Genomic DNA, 12,076 nt, shown 5'->3' on the forward strand with positions numbered 1-12,076 from the left:
TCAGGATAAGATGAAAATGATTGCCACACAGACCAAAAGTGTTTAATTATACATTCTCTCAAAGAGAATCCATGAGTAATGTGATTGATTATATAAAGTCAACAGGATGTTTAATTCATTTAGCTTCAGACAGCTCTTTTTACATGAGCAGTATATGAAAAAATACTATATGGACAAAAGTATTTGGTCACACGTTATCTTACTACTATAATTAGAGGCGTTTCTGTCCATCTGTGTCAATTTGCATGCCATATCGTTGCTCTAACTGTCCTTGATGCCTCTCAAAAGAATTCTTGGGTGTACCTTTGCAAAAATGGTGCCATAACAAAATCAGAAATATGTGCAGATTTTCTATAAAATCCAAAATTGTTGTGCATTTGTCTTCAGTTTGCCCTCCCTCACCGTCCCCAACCCCCAATTATACCACTTTCCCTTTATAACATGTTAACTCTGCCATAGTGTCAAAGAGGAGACAGCTTTTGGTCTTAAAGACACACAAAAGACAGAAACTATCATACACAGAGCACAAGAGTCTGTTTTTTCTTTATAATTGAGAGAGAAAGTGACAGAGCTGGAAAGCAACTGTACTTTGTTGAAACACGCCCACAAGGAAACTTATTTGGCACGCCAGGATGTGTTGATAACCAGTTCCACGATCCCCAATTTAGGTAAGCTCTCTTAAAGCACTTCTCCACGCTCATTTTAAACAAGATAATAAAGGAGATGTGTCACAAATTGGTGGTAGAAATCAGTTTATTTGATGTCATTTGTCGGTTGTAGTTGGTGGTGCTGCATAAACATGTTTGAGTATGTTTCCCTCCGTGCAGCCAAACGGTATGATGCTTTGTTAAAGCTCCACAGCTTTAATGCTCCCCTTTTTATGTTGTAGGCGATAACCCTTGAATACACACCAGCAAGCAGACAGGCTGAGCCACTATGCAGTTATTCATTAGAAGTGATATTATTAGAAAGTGGAAGTGTTTAGGAACAGCAGAAACTCAGCCACAAACTGGGAGATGAATCACACTTCAAGAACTGTCTTATTGCAAGGGTGGCTGAAGTCACTGAGCTCTTCAAAACAACTTATTTTGTATCATAAATGTTTGCAAATGGAGACCGCGTGGCTGGATGTTTGATTTCATACCCCTGTGGAAACAAGTCTGATTAAAACACCTGAATTCAATAATTCAAGTTGTTTATTAAGTGCATGTGATGTCTGATGAGTGCATTTCAACATTTTAATGAAAAACTATAACATTAGTGTCAAAGCCTATGCATACTTTAAGACCACCGCCTGTGCACACAGAAACAGCCCTTTCAGTCCAGTCTTTACAAGTTTGGTTTGTGAGCGCCCCCGAGGAGACTCATTTCATTTCACAGTCACTGACATTTGTGTTAAGTAGGCCAATACTATTATGTTACTTTAATGGCTCCCAAATACACCTTAAGGGTAACTATCAACTGAATTTCAAAATAGCCTCGTGGTTGCATTTTTGCATAAGGTCAATAGTTTGGTTCAATATGACAAACTGATAATCCCTCCTGAGCAGATCTAATCACTCTTAACTTTCCTCACACCACAGGAGAATCTGGCCAAGATAATCTTCAAGTTGTGGCTTGACTCTTATTGTCCGTATTGGGAATCAAGCCCAAAATTACCTTTATATGTGTCCTCGCTTTGGTCAGTAAAGTTTCAGTCAAAGTGTAAAAAAAGGACAGGAGACAAACCCACAAACTATCTACAGCTCACTGATGCACACTATATGTGTTTTTTGTCTGAGGATTGGTGTGGACAGTGACATGAACCAGAAAACACAGAGATAAAAGCAAAAAAGCCAGGAGGGAAACACGGGGTGAGAATAAAAGAGCGCAGGGTGAGGAAGATGGAGAAAAACAAAGAGAGACAGTGCAGAGACAAGGAGAGGGAGAGATAAAGGGCAGACAGTTCAAGACTTCAGAGCCTGTCTCTTAAGCTGAAAGGGGCGAGATACAATACACTGCTGTGGTCTCTCTCTCTCTCTCTCTCTCTCTGTCTCTCTCTCTCCGGCTCACATTCACTTGAGATACAACACCAGTCTCCATAGTCAGCTTCACTCTGCAGGGATGCAACTCAGTCCTCACACATCATTACACAGCCATCATTACTTTATGTGCTATGAGATTAGCTAAGCTGTTTTATGCTTGGTTATTCTGCACATGAAAACTTCAGGTATGTTTGACTGAAAGAGTGTTTAAAGTTAATCATCCATTCAGAGAAAAGAAAGGCTTCAGATCGGAGCGGAGCAGGAGAGACTTTAAAATAAGAGAGTAGAAAACAAACTGAAACTAACACACAAACCTTTGAGAAACTTAAGTGACTGCAACCCTCCTCCACCCCAGCTATCTCTATCACATCATGAGTGACACAAGAACCTGTCCTGATGTGCACAAGGGTGCTGAGATCTTTCCACACCTTGATGGGAGTCCATCTGCGGTAAATTAAAAGACCTGGGCATGATTTGTAAAGTTGCACAGTGCACACCTCTCTACAGAAGGCTTCATGGCTGAGAATGCATATTAGAGCGAAAACCATGAGATCAAAAGAACTGCAGCAGAACTCAGAGACAGGACTGTTGAAAGGCACAGATCAGTGGCCTCCATCATTCTCAAATGGAAGAAGTTTGGCACAACCTGGACTCTTCCAAGAGCTGGTCGCCTGGCCAAACTGAGCAATCGGGGGGAAGTGCCTTAGTAAAAGAGGCAACCAGACCCTGATGGTCACTCTGACTGAGCACCAGAAATCTTGTGTGGTAATGGGACAAGGTTCCAGAAGGACAAACATCACTGCATCTCTTCACCAACCTGGGTTTATGGCAGAGTGGCTAGACGGAAGCTTCTCTTCAGTGCAAAACACATGAAAGTCTGAGTCGAGTTTGCAAAAACAAAAGGAATCGCTCATCAGCTGCCCAATATCATCCCATCAGTGAAGCGTGGTGGTGGTAGCATCAGGCTGTGAGGGTGCTTTTCAGCAGCAGGGACTTAGGGCGCACTCACACTAGGCCATCTGTACCGTGCCTGGGCCCATTTCAGCCTAAAGTCTGATACATTTGGCTAGTGTGAGTGCAATCATTCTGTGCTTCAGTGTGGCAAGCTTTGTGGCTCCAGCATGGAAAGACGAGGTGGGCCTAGGCACAGCACAGATGCAAATGAAGGAGCACAAGCACGGGAATGTGACATAAGGTGAATTAACAACAAAAGGACCCGCTTCAGAGCACACCAGGCAGCAGCTGCATGCTAGAGACAGCAGGATTTTTTCTAGAAAGATAGCAAGAACTAAATATTTTGTCTCTTTGTATTTCAACAAGTTACAAAGATTTTATAGGAGCTGAAGAATTTAACTTCGCACAGCTCCACTGTGACCTTGTTCTAATGGATCCCACTCCAGTCTACATTCCTGACCAGTTTCAAGCAAAGTCAGGCTTTAACCATTGTGAGAGGCTTTTTTGGTTTGTGAAATAAAACTTCTTCCCTTGTTTGAGTCACAAACAGCAGCTCACAGGATAACACACACCTTTCATCCGCTATGAACCGCTTTCTCTCTCCTCACTGGGCTCTGTATAGTTAACGCAGCCTACTAACCCTAGGTCAGGTGAAATAACTCCGGTGTCAGATCAGATATCGTATAAATCTGTTGCTATTTTACAGCCAAAAAACCCAACACTTATGTATACTGAGTCATCAACACGTACAAGTTTATAAACGATGGAGGCTTCGTGTGATGACGTCGGCGTGTGACGTATCCGTGCCCAGGCCTGGATGTGTTGAGCAGAATGAGTGCGGGCCAAAGGGGGAACAGGAGAGGGGGTCAAACGGGCTTCAGCACGGTTAGAATATGGCACAGTACGGATGGCCTAGTGTGAGTGCACCCTGAAAGACTGGTCAGGGTTGTAGAGAGTTCAAAGATATTCTCATTGAAAACCTCTCCAGCAGCACTCAGGACCTCAGACTGAGCCAAAGGTTCAACTTCTAACATGACAATGACCTTGAGCACACAGCCAAGACAACACAGGAGTGGCAAAGGAACAACTCTGTGAATGTGCGAGAGTGGTCCAGCCAGAGCCCTAACTTGAACCCTAACGAACACCTCTGTAGAGACCTGAAAATAGCTGTCCGCTCACAGTCCCCATCCAACCTGAGCTTGAGAGGATTTGCAGAGAAGAATGGCAGAAAATCCCCTGATCCAGGTTTGTTGAGTCATATTCAAAAGAGTCAAGGCTGTAATTGCTGCCAAAGGTGCTTTAACTAAATACTAAGTAAAGGATCCGAATACTTATGTCAGTGTGATATTTCAGTTTTTCCTTTTTTATAAATTTGCAAAAAATTCTAAACGTCTGTTTTCAATTTGTCATGATGGGGTAGAGATGAGAGAAAAAAGGAATTTAAATGACTGTAGCATCAGGCTGCATCATAAAAAAAAGTAAAGGGAGTCTGAATACCTAAGATGCAAAAGTTATACTGGTGTCTCTGACAAACAGAGATCACAGTCAGATGTCTCATACAGGAAACAGCCACCTCAATTTTCTATCCTCTTTCATTTGTATTCATGTGTGCACTGACCCAATCATAATATCCCTTATCCATAATTTAAATAGTTAAACACAAAGACTGGAATGTGTTTCTGTCTGTGTCTTGTCACACTGGGTTGAGTTATGCTCAGATTCATATAAAGCAAAGCTGATTGTACAAATAACTGGAAAACCACCTGGTGGTTATAAGCCTCTGCAAAGTATACATTTGCCAACAATGAAATAACAGTGGTGGGTCAAGAAGAAGGGCTTGGATGGCTTCAGATATTAAGTATTAAAGTTGAGTCACAGAGGACATTTGTGCAGAAGAAGGCCCCCACATGCATGAAGGCATAAAAACCATTACAATCTACATTTTTACATCCAACAGGTGCAACAACACAGGGGAGGTGTGGAGCTGTCAATCATCTTAGTCTGAACAGTCTGGTGCTAATCAGCCAGCATTAAGTGGAAACACTTGTTTGGGCTGTTTATTAGACTTTCATTCAACAAATATCAACAACACCACAGCCTGGTTTTAAGAAATTTTAACAGTTTTGAAACATGGAATCACATGCTGGTATTTTTTTGAGTGCTGACTCCCTCTTCAGACATTTCTAGAAACACTTTATGATTGAAGCAGGGCTGGAAACAAGTTTCACTCAACTGGAATTTCATCAAAGAAGAATTGCACTTTGAAGATGGTGTTATTTACAGCAAGCATCTGTAAGTTCAAGAAGACAGACTGTTTAATGTCCATTCATTAAGAATCATTCATTCAGTCTCCCTTTCCCTACTCTGGTAATCAGCTGGTATGGGCGTCTACTCAATTTCCTTCTGCCATGACCTCTCTCGATCAAATCATCCTTCTGCTATCAAATTTTTGAATCTGTCCTCCTCTCCTCTGCAGTCTGTTATTTCAGTGCAACAGCTGCAATCCCCCTCCACCCCAGCCACCTTTATTACATCTCATTGGCTCCTAAGAAGTCAATTCCTCATCCTACTTTCTCCATCACTCTCACCAGTGTCTAATCCAGGCATTTTTTTCTTACAATTGCATCTAATCTTCATTTGACTCTAGTATTACTATTGAGATGCAGAAATCTCTTTTACAGGGGAGTCCTTGCCAAGACAGCAGCACAAGAATAGACCATAACAAGTGAAGAGTACATTGATTAACAAATCAGCAGTGTTCAGCAGTGAAGCATACATACTTTAATCAAATGATCATCAATTCTGGCTTAAAGTTAATCCAACACTGAACCTAACCTTGTAGCTCAAACCAATATGATGTAGCAAAAGCATGAAAAGCTCTTTGGGAAAGAGTTTGAGGTATTTTATCCAGGATAAATCCATTGAGAACAAAGGTTACAGATATTAACAGTTCAACTTGCCACTACTTAATCCTTCTGTCATTTACATTAACTGTGCTACAGTATTTCAGGACCAACTGTCTGAGGAGATGCCCTCTGGTGGATTCTAGAGCTCCGCGGGATCCCACATGTGCTCATCCAGCTGATGTCTGCCCTACTCTGGTACAGAGAGTGCTGTGAAGTGTGGGGACTCCACCTTTGACTTCTTCCCAGTTGATTCTGGGGTGAGGCAGGGTTATGTCTTTTCTTCTATACTCTTCATTACCTGTATGGACTGGATAATGAGGCGGGTAACAGAGTTAGCAAGCAATGATCAGACCACTGCTCTGGTCATCACCAAACTGGCATTCCCGGTACCTGACCATGTGGACGAAATTTTGAGTCTTTTGGTCCTTGGTCTGTCAGGTCTTACTACACTCTTGTGAGGTCTGGACGTTGACTGATGTCCAGAGGTGTTGGCTGGACTCCGTTGTGACAACTTCTCTTTGGTGCATCTTCAAGCGTTGTTGGCAATGTTGCGTGTCTAATACTGACGTGCTCAGGAGAGCAGGGATGGGAAGGGTCGGCTGCTTGATACAGGAATGGCAGCTGTGCTTTAATGGACACTTGATATTTTTTCTTTTTCTGTCCTGTATTCTGCATTTTTCATGTCTTTTGTGTTTTCTACTGTAGTGCTTAATCACATCAGTATCCCTCATGATAAATGAAGCTCTATCCTATCTTGTTGCATCTTACTTTATCTTTAATCTATTAGCACTATTCTAGAGGCCACTTAATACATGAGACACTCACATCCAAGAAAAAACATCTTTTTGTGGATCATACAGTGTCTCACATCATATTGTGTCAGTAAATTCTCAAACTAGTGGAATAATGCAGCATTGCTTGGCTGCATTTGACAAACTCTTTGAAATGTGGCGGCTTGTCGCAACACGGTGACACAGTCAGCTCTCAGACGCAGCCTTTGAAGGATGCAGCCCTGAATTGAGACACAATGAGTGTGACAGTGAGCCAACATGCACAATAGGAGGACCTAAGACGCTAAATGGATTTCAGCTACTACTCACCTGTGATTTAAGACCAGTCACTCTCTACTTCTTTGACATCATTTCAAACATTTCACACATGATGATATAAAAGCAGCAAATAATTTGATCATCTTCTAACCTTCCCTGTCTTCTTTACAACCTAAGGACACGGCCACCCAGACATCCATCCAGCCCCCCGCCCGGTTCCTCCGTCTGCCTGTGGAGGATTTTCAGGGGATGTGACTCAGCATAGAGGGCGGCGGCATAATTAGCAGACATGCTAAAGCGAGCTTATCCCGGCGCTAGGCTTCTAACTCCATGACCTACTTTACAAAGAGGATTTTCCCCACCACTCACTCCGTCGGTGTGTCTGCTCGCCACCGATAACTGTGTGACAAATTAACATACACACAAACACACTACTAGACATCCACACACAAATACATGCTATTGGTAGGTACGGAGGGCATGTGCACACTTAAAGTAGCTACACCTGAGTGACAGAGGGATGAGCGAGATCTCACACATAAAGCCTGAGAGCCATGTCAAACTGAGCTGATAGAACATGATGCTTGTTATTCTGCCCATTTTGTCATCTTTCCTTCTTACCAGTGTGTTTTTCTGCACACATGTGCGTGTGTTTGTTCAATCCGCTATCCTTTACGCAAGCTTGAGCACTCAAATCTAACTCGCCCGTCTCCCCTGGGAGTGAGAGAGCGCTCGGCGTGAGAGGAATTTATGTCTTATCTCCTTATTCGTGTAAAGCCCGTCTTGTCTCGTTTTGTTTGTTCTTACATTTTTTTTGCCCCATTTCTCTTTTTTTTCCCCCTCTTCCTTCCTCAGCATGCTCTTGAAAACAGCTCCCTCTACTCCCATCATTCCCCTCTCCCAGGCTGTATCCTTCTGTCACACCTGAGCAGGGTGATTACAGTTAACCGACACTAATCAAGTACATAAAACTAAAGTGAAAACAAAAAAACATTTAACTGAAACTAAAATAAAAGCTACTGACACATCCTTCATGACTTTTATGAAGCACTTAATCAATATTTTGGACTAACTTTTTCACCGCAGAGGCTAGGTTCTTCAACAACATTCGTTTAAGAACTTGGGGTAATCTGGAATTTATGGACTACTGCAGGAGAAGTGGTATTGAGTATATTCATAACTACTTTAATCTCTAGTCTAAGTATAATTAATATTTTAGACACCCAATCCTTTCCCTCAAAGCTGGGGCTAAAGTGGCCCGATTTTATTGGTCAGGACTTAACACAATGGTAATTTTAAGTCACGCTTGGTATTCAAATACCACAGTTGAATAAATAAAATCAAAAGTGAAGAGTGGCCGATAAAACTATATTCACCTTTTCTAGCCTTTTTGGGTCCCACAATAGACAGGTTGAGATGAAACATTTACCAGGTTCAGTGACAACATTTCCTCATGTTTGTTATACCATTCAGATGTTAATTCACAGTAAAACAGTTTGTGATGACCGTGCTTTAACCGGTCTGGCCCTAATTTTTCACCAGCAGGACTTTTCATGGCCTTTCTAAGCAGACAGGGAGCAGCTTGAGCCAGTCAGTGACTGTATGCTACTTTCACAAAGGGACTTTTTTTTTTCGTCAAGCCAACAGTGGAGGGTTCTTCATTTTGGTTTACTTTGATTAATACTGATTGGTTTTGATCATATGAATTGTTTATACTATGTGCTTCTCAGGCCTCCACTCCTACAAACAGTGAGTTGTGTGAGAGAGCAAAGGAAAAGGACAGTGACGTCTTCTCCCTAAGAACAGGTTGTCAAAAGTTACATAATTTTTGAACCATAAATCGTAGCCTCTTATTTTTTTCATCTTGAAGGTAGTTGTTACGCTGTTCCATGCCTTTGTAGCCCTTGCAGAAGCTTTTCTAGCAAGCCTGGAACTTGGCTGACTTTTCTGGGACTTTAAAAATTAAATCCACACTAGTAGATCCAATATTGAATGTCTTTTTATCCACTTTTTTTTGTTTATTTGCTCACCATGGCCAACAAACAACGGCTAGCACAAAAAAGCAAAAGAACTTTTTTCTTTTCTTTTTTTGGAAATATGTGAATATTCTGAAGACCTTCTGTCACAGGATTATTTGTTTTCAGGTTTTGGTCCCCAGAAGTGTGTACAAAAAAGTTCTTCCTTTGTCTTAATATTCTCGTATTTTTTTGGAATTCAAATGGCATCACTGCAGCACACTAATTCCTAAAGCCAAGTATTTCTATAAAAATGTGATATAAAGCTTGGCTTTGTACCACAGGGTTTATGTTTTACATGCTTTTTAAGACGGTGAGTCCTGGCGAGACAAAATGGTAAAAAAATAGCTTAGGGCTTAAAGGGTTAATTGGCCAGCTAATTTAATCCTAAAAACGTAAAAAAAAAAAAAAAATTGTGGTTATATGTCATATAAAGCATGGTATCAAAAGTGTCAAAATTTTTGACAACATTATTAAAAAAGTACCTTAGTTAATGCAAAAAAGGAACTTTATAATTTTTACACAAACAAAAAGTCAGTATTACCTGAGCTGCTAACTGATTTATGTTGTTTTCTTATATAATACTTAATGACATTATTCTAAATGATGAAACTGTATTTTTTGTTGAGTTTCAGCAAATAAAACAATACCTTGATATTATATTGTTACATCTCCAATTACAGGTATCCCATATCATTAAAAAAAATATATATTACTAGCATTAAATCAATACAAATTAAGCACTTTTACAAAATAAAAACTAAATGATCAAACTGTAAGTAAAATCTCCTCCAAACCAAACTGCAATTTAAAGCAAAAAATCTAAATTGTATACAAATAAAAATCCAAAACTATTATACCCTTACTCCTGAGGGTTTACCCCACCTTTTCTTCTCTCAACGAAATGCAATCAACTGTGGAAGTTATTGACCGGCACAGCGCTTAATGAGGCCGACACAATGAGTGACTGGAGACCTCTAACTTTTATGAGCACACCTCATTAAAGCTGACGCTGAGAGAGGGGACACAGATTTCTTAAACACACAGAAATTGGATTCTGATTCGAGATTATTCCGTGCATGTGGAGAAATGGGAACAGAAATAAAATAAAGCCTGTGAGATGAGGAAAGAGTTCAGAGTAGGAGGAGAGATACTGAGGCAGCCAGGGAGCCTGATACAGCTTTAATCTACACATCAAATAAGAGAGGGGGAAATGAGAGCGGCAAAGTGCTTTAGAGTTGCTGTGAATGTGGGCGCTGGTGCACCTGTGCCGTCATGACCACAGACACGTGTATGTGTGTGTGCAGGCAAAGGGATGATTACAATAACAAAGACACAGGCAGTTGAAGGGATGTAGCAGTGCTCTCTTTCAACACAGATGAACGGCTAGATAATTAAAACCGATAAAATAACACCATATTCTCCTTTCACACTGAGTCTTCTATCATCAAGCATTTCCTATAGCACTCTTTGCTGGTTGTGAGTGTGGCTGACCTCCCGCTATGAGCTTCAACAAGCTCAATTTGTCGTTACAGTCCACACGGAGCAACGAACAAAGCTCAAATTTGTACAAAACAAACAGAAAAGGAAACATTGTTGAGAGAGGAAAGGTTTTAAAATAGGATTGCCCTTCAGGGATTAATTAGGGGTGATTGCGTGGCACTGCCCAGTACGAAGATGGAGGGGGGCAAATGGGTGGTGTTTGTTACCACTCACAGTCAGTGAATCTCTGGTATGTGACAGGCTAAGAGCTGCTATAGCAGGAACACACGCAGAAACCACATCATCTTAAATACAGAAGGTTGGTGTTTAACATGGAATTAGTGCATGTAGTGCTTTGTTAATTACTTTGTTTTTAAATCAAATTAGAGCTTTGGTTCTGTACAAAAGGGACTGAAATGATTTCACCTAGGTTACATAATTACCACCCTAACAAGTACACACAGTGTGTATGAGAAACTCCTTTAATCTTAGCTAATCCACACAAAGAAAGCTCGCTCATTAAGCTCAATTTACAAGGCCACCCTAAGAAAGGAATTCTCACACATGTGGAAAAGGCTTTACATACTGGAGAGTTACTGCACTGCCAATCAGAAATTTATGACCACCACTGACCCCCGTAGATCAAATGTTCCCTGCCCTCTGATTGGCTCACCTCTAGTACGGCCTCTGACCTGCTACCTACGAGGTCCCACTAGCTGTTTACCTAATGTCTCTTATCTTTCGACTTATTTCATAGCTCCATGCTGTTTACACACTTAACTCAAATGCCTAAAAAAGTCTTCACTCCCTTTGGATGTTTTACCCTTTTATTAATTTTATAAACCAGTCACAGTCAATATAATTTGGCTTTTTTGACAAAAATAAAATTACTCAAAACAGCGTTAATGCCAAAGTGAAAACAGATTTCTACAAATTAAAGTCAATTCAATTAAAACATGTAATGTAAACTACGTGACTGCATAAATATTCACCCCCTTCAAGTCAGTGTTTAGTAGATGCACCTTTGGGTGCAATCACAGCGCTGACTCTGTGTGGATAGGTCTCCATCAGTCTTGTATGTCTAGACATTGCCATTTTACTTCGCAAAACTGCTCAAGCTCTGTCAGGTTACATGAGGTCAGGCGTGAACAGCCCTGTTCAAGTCCAGCCATAAATTCTCTGTTCAAATGGGTTCACTCCAGCTGGGTTTTGCTGCTGAGAAGCATCCCAACAGCATAATGCTGCCACCCATGTGCTTCACAGTGGGGATGGTGTGTTGGTGGTGATGTGTAGTGTTTGATCTTCACCAAATATAGCAACTTGTCTGTTGACTTTGTAAAAATCAGTTTTCAATTAGGCTTAACAGAGGTTTTTTGTTTGTTAAAAAATTACAGTGTACCTGCCTATCTATCCTTCTGTTTGAATGAAAGAATTGTGAGGCTTCTGTTTGAAAGAGCAACTCAGGAAGATTTTTGACCAAAGTAGTCGTGCAGTTATCTAGAATTTTTCAGGAGTGCATTTAAGAAAAGGGCTTTAGTCTGCATCATTAAAGGCTAGCTTAAAGGCTATCAACAGCCCTCATTTGACACCATAATAAAGTATAAAACTAGGACAGTTTACAGTAAGCGGTGCTGTGATAACATACT

The 12,076-nt window shown here is 40.9% G+C and overlaps 1 protein-coding gene across 2 annotated transcripts in view; it reads right to left on the reverse strand.

The window, feature by feature from the left end:
* The window catches only part of nkain4 (sodium/potassium transporting ATPase interacting 4), an 86,402-nt gene that overhangs the window by 10,781 nt on the left and 63,545 nt on the right, over positions 1-12,076 (reverse strand). The window lies entirely within an intron of this gene.

This window comes from Cheilinus undulatus, linkage group 11 (genome assembly GCF_018320785.1).
Source record: "Cheilinus undulatus linkage group 11, ASM1832078v1, whole genome shotgun sequence".
NCBI classification, from domain to species: domain Eukaryota; kingdom Metazoa; phylum Chordata; class Actinopteri; order Labriformes; family Labridae; genus Cheilinus; species Cheilinus undulatus.